Here is a 12,922-nt window from a genome sequence, read left to right as displayed (position 1 = left end):
ACATAAATATCCATTCCCCAAATATCCAAAAGCAAATTATAGAATCAAGATATATGTGCAAACTTGTTAAAATGTATACCTTTTTTAACATCTTCATTATACTGAATTATATGTATATATAAAAAGTGCATATTTCAGGCTGGGGTTGTGGCTCAGTGGTAGAGCACTAGCCTCACACATGTGAGGCCCTAGGTTGGATCCTCAGCATCACATAAAAATAATTAAATAAAATAAAATGTTAAAAGAAAACTTTAAAAAAAGTGCATATTTCAAAAATATTTTCCTCTCATGAAATTTGCAAATTTCAAGAGATAGATGATATCCATCCTGTACAGATGACATGGTGTACTAATATATTGGTATCAGAAAACACTTTGGCCACATGTTTGATTTTGTGTGTAGATATGCAACTGTTTCAATCTTCAGGTGGAAAAATCAGTTATTACATGAACCACTATTTTTTTAATGTAGTTCAAAAGCATGTAAGTCTTCATTATTCTCTCTGCAAAAGGGAATTAAGTTAGGCTTACACAAAAACAAGTTGCTGAGTAATCCCAACCTGTAGCTCTCAATTACAAATTACATGCACAACTTTTAAAAGCACATTCCTTTATCCTTTACTTAAAAGAAAAACACAATTATCTAAGTAGCATTTTGTATTGTGTTCTGTTGAACTCCCTCAATGTATTTTTACACTTTGAAATTCAGTACTTGTAAACACAGAAAAAAAAATGAAAATGAAATATCAAATTACCAGGACAATAAAAGCAAAAGTACCTTATAAATCCAATGAAAAGTGAGACATTGCTCCAGATGACTTGGGGAGTGCATGTTTCTTCATGATGAGATCTAGAAAAGTTTAAGCTGTCATCCAGGTGGCCTTCGTGGTGCATAATAGCCTGTAAGAATGCAGAAGTGATGCCTTCATTCCAGGAATCCCCTTTCCAAGCCAGTGTCAACATGATGTGCTCTGAAATCACTGAACAGTAACAGAAACAGAATCAAAAGGTAGGTGGAGGCATCCCAATACCATTTGTGTTCAGATTAAATAACACACACAGCACCTTGTACAAACTAGCTTTAAATATATTCATTCAGTTATTATTTTACAAAATGATTCAATAAATATTGAATAAAACAAACAGCAGGGAATTTCCACATATCTACATTCAACAAATGATCTCTGGCCTCAGAAAACTATGAACAAGCTTCAAAGGGGAGATTACACTTTGCCTCCACTCCTACAGCATCACAGGCTTCACAGCAGTTCCCAAGAGGCTGACCAATCACCAAGCACCGAGCAATGCTTCTGAAGCCTTGAAGTTCAAAACCAAATATTTTTGTTAGCTCTTCTATTAGACTCTGGTTTAAACTTTCTATGAAACAGTAACATTAGGAGAGGTAAGTGCATAAATCTGAAGTGCACAGTTCAATGAGCCTGAGAGTTTGCCCTCCTGCTGGGACACTTCCAACAAGGTAACTCAGTATCAAAGAAAAATGACATTTCATAACATATGAAAATGGTATGAAATGCAAATATAATTACCCATGAATAAAACATTTAATTTTCCTTATGAATATAGTCAATAATTCTGAATAAAATAAATACATACAAATCTAGTAGTATTTCAAAATAACACGTTATGGTCAACTACGGCTTATTCTATGAATGTAGGGATTTTTCAACAGTTGGGTATATGGGTAACTTATTTATCAATGAAACAAAGACCCTGAAACATAATTTTTATCTCCTGTAATTGAAAAAAATTCACCAATTGTTGCTAACTTTTAAAAAGCCAAGTAAAATCAGATTAGCCAGAGACTAGGTATATATAAAAATAACATCAGTTTTCCTAAGGATGCAAAACTTATAACTTCTATGAATCAGGTGTGAAAAAATCTCTCTGGTCAAAGATGCAGGGGTAAATTTGGGAGGGAACGCTTGGCAACTTTCTTGGGGAAATTTACGGAAAATGGAAATGTCTCACATGGAGGTATGTGTCTGGGAAGCCCCAGTGCAACCATCTGTCAAAACTCTACAGCTAAGCTTTGATGTTGAAATGTACAGAAAGTTGCCCCTACTAAATGCAAATAAGGAACAACCAGAAGCTACTATGAAGGGGCAGAAAGATGAAAGTGCCATAGAAACAAAATGAGAGAATTGTTGATGGTGAACAATGAATTTTGCATCATGCTACTTCTCTGTTATTTTGTTTGCCTGTATGTATTTAAATTTTTATACAAAATCATTATGACACTGCCTCTTCTCATCATCTTGGCTCTACATTCTGTTATTGCAAATAACCTCACTTTATAAGCAAGGAAGCTGGAGTTCAAGGAGTGACATGACTTGCTCAGGTAGTTAGTTAGCTGCAGGATTGACATTAGAAGCCTTGGCTTCTGAGTTTCCATTCCTTTGGTGAATAATACCCTGTCAAATAAACTCTGTTATATAGTGAAAAATATAAGTTGTACAACAACAAATGAAGACTCATAATCAAAGTCAAAATATGATACATGTAGAATTTGTATATGGAAATTTCCATGAATTAGTTCCACTTCAACTGGTTTCCAAAGATAATTCCATCTCAACTGTACATCTTCTGAGCAAATAAATGCATCACCTTGCAACACACATGCACATAACAAGGACTTGAAAGATTCTTATTTTATAAGCTGCACACCTGCACTCTTTCAGAATTTGGCATGGTGACTGTTTCCATGAACATCAGCTAGGGGAAATGAGCACAGAAATGCTCAGGCCTTCCAGCAGCTGTGCACCAGCAGATGCTCCTTTTAACTTAACAGTCCCTGCCTGTGACACAGAGCACTGTTATAGTTTCCCTGTCTTCATCATCACCTTTCTCCATAGAGACAGGAAAACAAAGCCATGCTTCCTAGAAACTTTTGAAAACTGGAACTGAAGGTGCTGGTAACCCAAGACACTTACAGCTACCTCAAAGCCACCCTAGTTCCACATTTATAGAGCATATAAATGCCGACTCATTCCTACTTAGGTACACACAAACAACATTTTGATTCATGTCACTGGCAATGCACTCTCTCGAATTCATGTGTTTTCAATGTGTTCTATTTCTGAAATCACCCACGACAACCCAGATATTTCATGTGGGTATTCATGCAAAGCTCACAATGTCCCATTTTATGTTTAATTTCTTTTCAACCTTAAAATAAAAGAATGTTTTGCACTGGAATCCTTTACAGTTCCATGGATTTCAATATTCGGTGAATTTACCCATAGGATTGTTGTTAAACAAAACTACAACTTACTAAATAAGTCAAATTAAATACATAATTCCCTTATCAAAAAAAGTCAAAATCCTCAAATAATTAAACAAATTTTTCCCTTCATTTTCCCATTTCTGGCCCCTATACTTTCTCTATTTCTCCTTAACATGGCAAGCTTTCCTGATGTAATAATTTTCTTTCATGAATATAAAAATAGGTAATCACAATCTTGTTAATATAGCCTTTACATTGAACATAAAATAAAGACCAGGGACTGGAACTCCTGACAATACTGAGCTGACATTCTATTCATAGAAGAATCCAGGCACAGGTGTGCTCTCAGGACCATGAACATACACTTCAATCAAGTGCATGAGGAAGGCTGCTTGAAAGACCCGGTAAGCACTTCCACTCAGGCTACTTCCCTCTCCTACTCATTGTTAATAACTCATCACGTAGAAGTACGGGCTTGTGCAACAGCAACTTTCCCAGAAAATTGGCAGTATAAACCCTAAAGAGACCATCTCATTGTACTGTCCTTTATCACAACACTAAGCCCATGGTCCTACGGTGCACACTTACCAAGTATTGCTCAAAGGACTCGCTAACTAGGAGGAGATCAACTCCAACCTATAGTTTCTCTCCTTCTGATCACTGCTTCAAGTCCACCAACAGGCCTCATCTGCAGAGTGACAGGAGAGTGAAACACTGAGAAGTTGTCTTTTAACTTATAATCCATTTTATTTGCCACTGATTCCATTAACATAACTTCAGAAATGTAAAATTTTTATGCAAATTTCTCTCTTAGATCATGAAAATCTAAAGAACTTAGCCAATTTAGCTTACAATAAGACATACGGAAATGCAAAGTTTCTTCTGATAGAAAGTGGGTACAACATTTTGAGAAGGTTGGAATCTCTCCCTTTCCCCCACTAAAAACTATTTAATATTTATATAAATTCACATAAGACCAAATCTAGCAGCCACCCAGACCTGATTTCACTCTATGCAATCACATGTCATTCCCTGTTCACATTGCTCTTCTATAATAGCATCTAGCTTGGTGTGACTTTAGTATCAGAAGGACTTTGCAATGTGACAGTTTCCATTATGATTATTTTGCTCTCCCAGGTTTGAGATACGTATTCAAAAAAGAATGTCAAGTGTTGTCATCTACAATCTTACCATTCTGTCCCATTTTTGTTTGCTTTATTGTTGTTTTAAAATGTAGTTTCTGGGGATGGGACTGTGTGCCTCAGTGGCAGAGTACTTGCCTCACATACAAGAGACACTGGGTTCGACCCTCAGCACCACATAAAAATAAATAAATAAACAAACAAATAAAAGTATTATCTCCATCTACAAGTAAAAAAATATTTTTTAAAATGTAGTTTCTGTTAATCTCATAGTATAAAAGGATTCCTACTATATAAGGAAAGATTGTGAAAAGGCCCAGTTACACATTAAATCAAATAACATCTTCTAAATGAGTCAAGCATAACCACAGACCAGGTGCATTTATCCTACTTCAGCATTACTGCTGAGATTAGAGTGTAGGCACATCATCCTTCAATCTGCCAAGACCTGGAGGGAGGTTCTCTCCATATCTATTAGCTAACAATTATCATCTTTCCCCTTCCACAGTTTTTTTTTTACTTTTCTATAACACATTTCTTCTTCCTAACCCATGGATACTATAATGAAAGGCCCCTAATAGCTGGAACTTTGCAATATTTTATTCACTGTGGTCTTCCCAGCTCCCAACAGCATACTGTAGCCACTCAACATAATCTGCATGAATGAATAAATGACTAATCCAACAATATTTCTTAAGAATCCTTATAGTTAATATGTAGCTTGTGCCTCAAGCTAATTTTCTTACACAATCTTAATTGCAGGCCACCTGGAAGAATTCCTTATCTTTATTCATCACGTACACATTTTTAGAGTTGTAGATAGTTTTTCACTCACTCACACAAACATTTACAGTAACTACTATTTGCCAGTCACTGCTCCACAACAAAATAAATCACCGGCCTAATCACCCTAATCCCCTTCCTGTCTTCTGAACAGGAACCATATTAGCACATTTAGTAATGTGCTAAAATATATTAAGTGAGAAAAATAAAACCTTAATAAAATACAGAAGAATTACTGAGCCTATAGAAAATGAAAAAAAATGAGAAAGCCTGGCATTCTCAGAATGTATTAATTAGGTTCATAAATATAGCTATTTGTCCATTTGTTGTTTATGAATTTAGAGAATATGGGAAACTCTTTTAAATGTATAGCTACATGATGTATAAAATGTAAAAATTATACATACTAACAGGGTACCATGTGATATTTTGATACATGCAAATGATGTACAATGGTCACATTAGGTTAAAAAACACCTACATCCTCAAACATTTCCTGTTTGTTTATGGTGAAAACATGTGGACCGTTTTCTTCTAGCTTATTGAAAAATATCAAACATAACTGGTACCAAGACTCACACTACTGTCCAATATCATTCCAGAATGTGTGCTATGGTTCTGCTTTGTTTATTTCAACAGCACCAGGGACTGATCCCAGGACTTTTCAAACACTGAGCAAATGTTCCACCATAGAGCTAAACCCAGAACCTACCAGAAAGCATTTCTGGAATGAGTGAGAGAATGGACTGAGTCCTCTCCTAAAAGGAACAATGTTGGACTACTTCCTCCCATTCTTTTTTCTACTTGGTCTCATGTTTTTTAATTACAAAAGTCATGCAAACTCTTTGTAAAATATTAAACAGCCAAACTGTACAGAGGTTTATAAAATAAGTGTAAAGTCCTCAGAGAACTGAGAAGAGTTCTCTTATTTTGACTTTCCAAAAGAAAAAGTGTGTTAATATATACCTTTTTGTTTCAAAAACATGGAAATGCACATGTCCTTAGATAGATATTCAACACAATGCCCTACGGGCAGAGAAATGAAGGAGATTTTCATTCTCTACTCTTTGTTTGAATGTTGACATTGAGTATCTTACATGTGTATCCTTAAAATCTGATTAAAATGAGAGATATGTGGTTATATTTTATAAACTAACCAGTGAACAACCAGTAAGCTGGATAGTAAGTACTAGTTTTCCCCTCCAAACTCATGAAAGAATAGAGTTTGAAACCTAGCTTGAATATTCAACTAATTACATTAGTAAAAATAGACACTTCCGCACTCTATCAAAATGTCAAGTAAGAAAGAATTTTTTCCTGACTCTACCCCAAGGACACTGTTCTAACGTATCTCCAATGGCATCTTATACAATCATCCAACCCAACCCCAGCCAGGCTCTCCACTGTCCCCAAGTCCTCACCTGTGGTGTCCTCATGCAGGCCAATGTCAAAAGCTTATCAGTTAAAGAGCACCAGGAGAAGACGCACAACAGATACTGAAAACACAGAACCAGTGCTGGGGTTGTGGCTCAGTGGTAGAGTGCTTGCCTAGCATGTTCAAGGCCCTGGGTCTGATCCTCAGCACCACATAAGAATAAACAAAGCTATTGTGTCCAAGTGAAAAAATAAATATTAGGGCTGGGGATGTGGCTCAAGCTGTAGCGCGCTCGCCTGCCATGCGTGCGGCCCGGGTTCGATCCTCAGCACCACATACCAACAAAGATGTTGTGTCCGCCGAGAACTAAAAAATAAATATTAAAAAAAAAAAAGAAAAAATAAATATTAAAAAAAAAGAACCAGAAGTAGTCACTCAACATTTATAGTCACAGTAGAGTCCTGTTCTGCAACTGATTTTATATGTGTGTCTCTCTCTTCTGCTTAGCCTTTTTCTTAAAATCTAGATGCCTCTGCACAAAGCCCAGGTTTTTAACATCTGAAGCAGAACAGCCCTAACAGCATTCATTAGGAGTGATATTCTAAAGGTAATATGTCTTTTTTCCCTCATCAAAGATTAAGGAAATGTTCTGTGTCACAACAACACAAGTAACTGGGGATGTGCTTGTACATCTCTCACTTCATGTGATATTCATGATCCCCGGCTAGAGCACAGCGTGGTCTGACAGTGATAACCGGCTCCCTAGCAGAAACTGAAAAACTATTCAATTTTATCTTCTAGTTCTGTTTTCCCCTCATTTTTTAAACTCTCTGAAATCCATCCAGAATTGCTTGATTTTGGAGTGCAGCATGACACTTTACTTTAAGTGAAGTTTCACTGTGCATGTGTTTCCCTAGGAGGAATTAGACTCTCTCCATACTATCATCACCCCCCACCCCTAGGTTTCCCTAACTATGTTCATAAAGTTTAGGGTCATTTTTCAGGCCAACTCCCCTATCCCTACTCCAACTCCAATCACCTTGTTAAGTGCTATAAGGAAGAGGACACAAAATGAATGTAACATGAGCTTGCAGTACACCACCATCTGCACAAAGCATGCTCACAGCCAGTAATAACAGGACCCTGTGAAGAGGACACAGAGATAGTTCTGGGGATTAGGAAAGGCCAGGTCTCTACCCAAAATCTCTGGACAATTAATGCAAAGGATATAAAATTTCCATTATGGAATAGGACCCATCCAGCTAATTGGCAGTCAGTGAGTGTGTGAAGGCAGGAGATGAACTGATTGGGGGAAGTCAGCACCATAGGGATGTGCGATCCACTTGACCTGGAGACCCCTACTTGGCCTGCTGACTATGAAGCACAGGCTCTCATGGTTATAAAAGAAGCTTCAAGGGTCTCCAAACCTGCATTGAGTCAGCACAGAACTGTGTGTCTGACCTGCAGACAGGCAGCCCAGAGGGATCCCTGAAGTTCACAGACTTCAGATACAAACTGTGTTAAATGTCTGTTTTTATTATAGAAAAAGTAACAACTTTACAATACTTCCCAGACAAAAACAAGGTGATGCCTGTTGAATTCATCTGCGATTTTCCTCAACAATATTACAGTCCTCAGCACTGCAGTTATGAACAGACATACTCTCTTCTAGGCTTCACAGTAACAGTGAGATAGATGCTATAATCGTCTTACTAACTTCATTAACTTCCATGGAGACTCAGACTTGGCCTATTCACTCTGTACTCCACACCTAAGATAGTGCCTAGAACACAAAATTTGATCAAGCAAAGTGAATAAAGGACCCAAAGAAATTTTCAGACATATTTAAAATTAAAAAAAAAAACCAGCGAAGTATCCCTGGTTGTGTGGTAGCAAAGCATAACTGTACCCAGACCTCAACACCAACATGCAGAGTAGACTCAACTCTAAGATGCTGTTAATGCTGAAATGCGGAGTAACCTCAGCTTAGCCACCACCGAGTGTGCAGGTTACAGCTCCTGAGTCAACAGATACCTGTAACCAGATAGCTGTCAGGTCAATGTTGATCCAGGATTCTTTTTTATAGTTTTAACTAATTTGTACTTGGGCATGAACATTAATGCAATTCATATAAAAAAATCCCAATGACAATTCTTCACAGAACTAGAAAAAGCAGTCATGAAATTCATTTGGAAAAGTAAGAGACCCAGAATAGCCAAAGCAATCCTTAGCAAGATAAGTGAAGTAGGACACATAATAATAGTATAGCTTAAACTGTACTACAGAGCCACAATGTTGGGGTTTAAGTGTGCAAAGTTTAGCTCCCTCAGCCTGACACTTTGCAAGAAGCTGTGGCTGTGATTTAGGTCAGCTGAGGCATGCCTCGCTAGGAGGAGGAAAAGTTCTCTTCCCCTTATCGCAAGACACAAGCTTCTGCATGGTTTGGCCTAGAGGAAGAAGCTTCCTGCATACTGGACCTGGGAACAGTACATTCAGGGATTAGATAATGTCTACAAAGAACTTTGGGAGGGTACTTATCAAATGAACAGGAACAATCTGAATTTAGCTCTGTGTACCCGCTGAGACATGATATTTGGGCAATGTAGATGAAATATTACTGAAGAATTGCTTGCTTTGTTAGAAGAAGAATATAAAAGAAACTTGCAAATAAACCTCAGCATGCAGTTGCAATTGCTGCCTTGGCTCTGCATCCCCTGTGTCCCGGTGATTTCGTGACCCTTACCCAGGGACCCGAACGCACTAGACGTTCACACCACAATAACAACAATAGCATTGTATCAGCACCAAAACAGACGTGTAGACCCATGAATGGTACAGAATAGAAGACACAGAGACAAACTCACAAAAACACAGTTATCTCTTACTAGACAAAGGCACCAAAAAACATACATTGGATAAAAGAAAGCCTATTCAACAAATGTTGCAGGGAAAATTGGAAAACTACATATAACAAAAAGAAAGTAAACCCCTCTCACTCTGAAAAAAACTCAACTCAAAATGGATCAAAGACTTGGGCACTAGAACATACCTCCTGTGCCTAATAGAAGAAAAAGTAGGCCAAAATCTTCACCATGTCAGCCTAACATCTAACAGCCTTAACGAGAATCTTACATTCCAAAATGTAATTCAAGAATCAATAAACCAGACAGATTCAAATTAAAAAGCATCTTCTCAGCAAAGGAAACAATCAATAATGTGAAAAGAGAGCCTACAGAATGGGAGAAAATCTTCACCACATGCACCTCAGATAGATCAATAATCTCCAGGATATATGCAGAACTCAAAAAACCAAAGAACCAAATTAATAAATGGGCTATGGAACTGAACAGACACTTCACAGAAGAAGCAACAAATACATGAAATAATGTTCAACATTTAGTCATTAGAGGAAAGCAAATCAAAACTACTCCAAGACTTCTTCTCACCCCAGAAAAAACATGATTATCAAGAATACAACTACCAAATAACAGTAAATGTTGGCAAAGATGTGAGGAAAATGGTGCATGCACACATTGCTGATGGGAGTGAAAATTGGTGCAAACATTATGGAAAGCAGTATGGAGATTCCTCAGAAAACGTGGAATGGAAGCAACAATTGACACACCTATCCCTTTCCTCATTTTATACCCAAAGGACTTAAAATCAGCATATTACAATGAAACAGCCACATTATGTTTACAGCAGATCACCTCATAACAGCTAAACTATGGAGCTAACCTAGGTGCCTTTCAACAGATAAATGGATAAAGAAAATGAAATGTGTTGTGTACGAGTATATATATATATGTGTGTGTGTGTGTGTGTGTGTGTGTGTGTGTATGTATATATATATACACACACATATACATACACACAAAAAAAACAATTTTACACACACACACACACACACACACACACACACACACACATAGAATACAACTCAGCCTTATAGAAGAACAAAATTATGGCATTTGCTGGTAAATGGATGGAGCTTATCATTCTAACTGATAAGCCAATCCCCAAAAAACAAAGGTTGAAAGTGTTTTCTGATATGCTTATGCTAATCACAGTAAGGGGGGCGGGTATGGAAGAATACATTTGCTTTAGATTGAATAGAGGAGTGAAGAGAGGGGAAGAAGTATAATGAGTAAAATGGATAGTAGAATGAATCACACATAATCATCTAAAGTAATATACAATTACATGACTGGTGTGATGCTACATTCTGCACAACCAGAAGCATGAGAAATCATACTACATTTATGTATGATATGTCAAAGTTCTATGGTCATGTAGAATTAGAACAAGTTTTTTTATAAGTAGATTAAAGAAAACATATCAATTTGCACGAAAAAAATATGACTACAATATCTGCCCATAAATGGATCCACTTAGAGACAATCATGATAACTGAAGCTAAGCCAGTTTACAAAAAACAAAGACAAATGTTTTATCTGATATGTAGAAGCGAACCCACAACAGGATGGGTGATGGGAACAGAAGTGCAGTAGATTAGACAATGGGGAATGGAGGAAAACAAGGAGGCATAAGCAAAGGAAAGTTAGTGGAAAGACTCTAACGCAGCTTTCCTGTGTATATACATGGAAACAACACAGTGAATCCCACCACCATGTACATCCTAAGAATGCAACTCTAAAGAGATAAGGTATAATCATACAAATATGGATTGTATAAAAATGACTTTTATGGACCAGGGTTTTGGCTCAGTGGTAGAAAAATTGCCTAGCATGTGTGAGGCACTGGGTTTAATTCTCAGTACTGCATATAAATAAAATAAAATAAATGGTTCATTAATAACTTTAAAAATGAAAAAAACTGATTTTATAACTAAAGCAACCAATAAATGAAAATTAATGAAATGAAACATTTCCTAGGTTCCTTTAAACATTTCTATAGCACTGAAATCAACTTCAAATGGATGGAAAAAAATAAAAAAGCTTTTAAGAGTGGGTTTAGTCTCTCCCACTTTTCTGCCAAATGATGACACAACTATTGAGACAGACTTTTCCTGCTTCTGACGTCCAGAACTGTGGGAAATAATATATTCTTTATGAATCTCATAATTTTCACTACTAGAAATTAAAATTAACAAATTTCAATATTTAGACGCTAATTATCTAACTTATAACAATACCTTTGAAACCGGAGTTTTAAGATGAACCTCCATGGCTTCTGCTGGCAGGTAGGAGACTGTGCGCGCGGGGCGGGGAGGCCTCTGCAGCAGAGAGGGGTCCTAGCTCCTCATGGCGGGCCATTCCATCCAGCGTTGCAGCAGACCTCAGCAGATCCTCAACCATTTCTTCTTCTTTCTGCAGTCTCTTTTGTCAAAGAGTCATCTCCCGGAACCAAAGCAGGCTGTAATGTCGGTGGAACTTGGCGGAACTCCAGCGGAACTCCTCAGGCGAAACTCCGGTGAAACTCCAGAAACTCCAGCGAACTCCAGCTCAGCAACCTTGAGGACCTTGGCAGCTTCTCCTCCTCAGAACAGCCTCTAAGGGGTTTATATAGCACTTGGTCCAATGCTATTGGTCCAAACTTATGCTAATTAGGACTTGAAAGAAGTACCAATGCTATTGGCCCAAAGTTATGATAATTGGGTTGGAGACACACAAACGCCATTGGTCAGTCTTATATTAATATTCATAGTAGATTCATTCATAAAAAACAGCCCCAAATTCCCACACTGACAATGAATGAATGGGGTGGGAAGTGGCTCAATGGCAAAGCTGTAAAGCACTTGCTTCACATCCCAAAGCCATAGGTTCGATCCCCATTCTAAAAAGAAAAAGAAAAAAACAAATTACAGATACATGAACGCCAGCAAAAAGGAAATAAACAAACTTTATCAATACATAAATCCTTATTCATTCAAAAACATACCTGCTCTGCATTCTTCAGGATCTCTTATGAGTACTTATCCTTTACCTCTCCAAACAATTTGTCCCTAAAGTTGAGAGTCATGGACCATGTCTTAAGTATCTCTCTACTGCACCTATGCCAGAGGTGACATGGATGTGTGGGATGCAATCCTGCTGAGGATCAAGGTCTCATTTGGGGCCAGCTTGAGAAGCATTGCAGGTGATATCACATAATAACTACTTGTTAAAATTTAAATGCATGAATGAACAAACAATATAGAACCAAATGATGGCATGATTAAAGGTCAACAAGAAGCAAATGGGGCTGGGGTTGTGACTCAGTGATAGAACTCTTGTCTCCCACATGTGAGGCACTAGCTTTGATTCTCAGTACCACCTAAAACAAATGAATAAAATAAAGGTCCAGAGATACCTGCCTGAGCTCAGGCCCTTCCCAGATGCACTGGTGCTGTGGCCCAGTGTAGCCTGGTTTCATCCCT

The 12,922-nt window shown here is 37.6% G+C and overlaps 1 long non-coding RNA gene across 4 annotated transcripts in view; it reads right to left on the bottom strand.

Annotated features, from left to right (window-relative positions):
- Positions 1 to 12,026, bottom strand: part of LOC144367375 (uncharacterized) — an 81,039-nt gene extending 69,013 nt beyond the window's left edge. For 3 of the 4 annotated variants that reach the window (XR_013426705.1, XR_013426702.1, XR_013426704.1), the window contains exons 1-3: positions 11,699 to 12,026; positions 3,832 to 3,931; positions 778 to 979 (exon numbers count right to left, since the gene is read on the bottom strand). This is a non-coding gene — a long non-coding RNA (uncharacterized LOC144367375). Of the gene's footprint in view, positions 1 to 777; positions 980 to 3,831; positions 3,932 to 6,589; positions 6,938 to 11,698 lie in introns of those variants that run through there. The other variant, XR_013426703.1, reaches the window with a different exon arrangement.
- Between the last annotated feature and the right edge of the window lie 896 nt (positions 12,027 to 12,922).

The sequence above is a fragment of the Ictidomys tridecemlineatus genome, chromosome 10, assembly GCF_052094955.1.
Source record: "Ictidomys tridecemlineatus isolate mIctTri1 chromosome 10, mIctTri1.hap1, whole genome shotgun sequence".
NCBI lineage: Eukaryota > Metazoa > Chordata > Mammalia > Rodentia > Sciuridae > Ictidomys > Ictidomys tridecemlineatus.
This window is presented reverse-complemented; position numbering and strand designations above follow the sequence as displayed.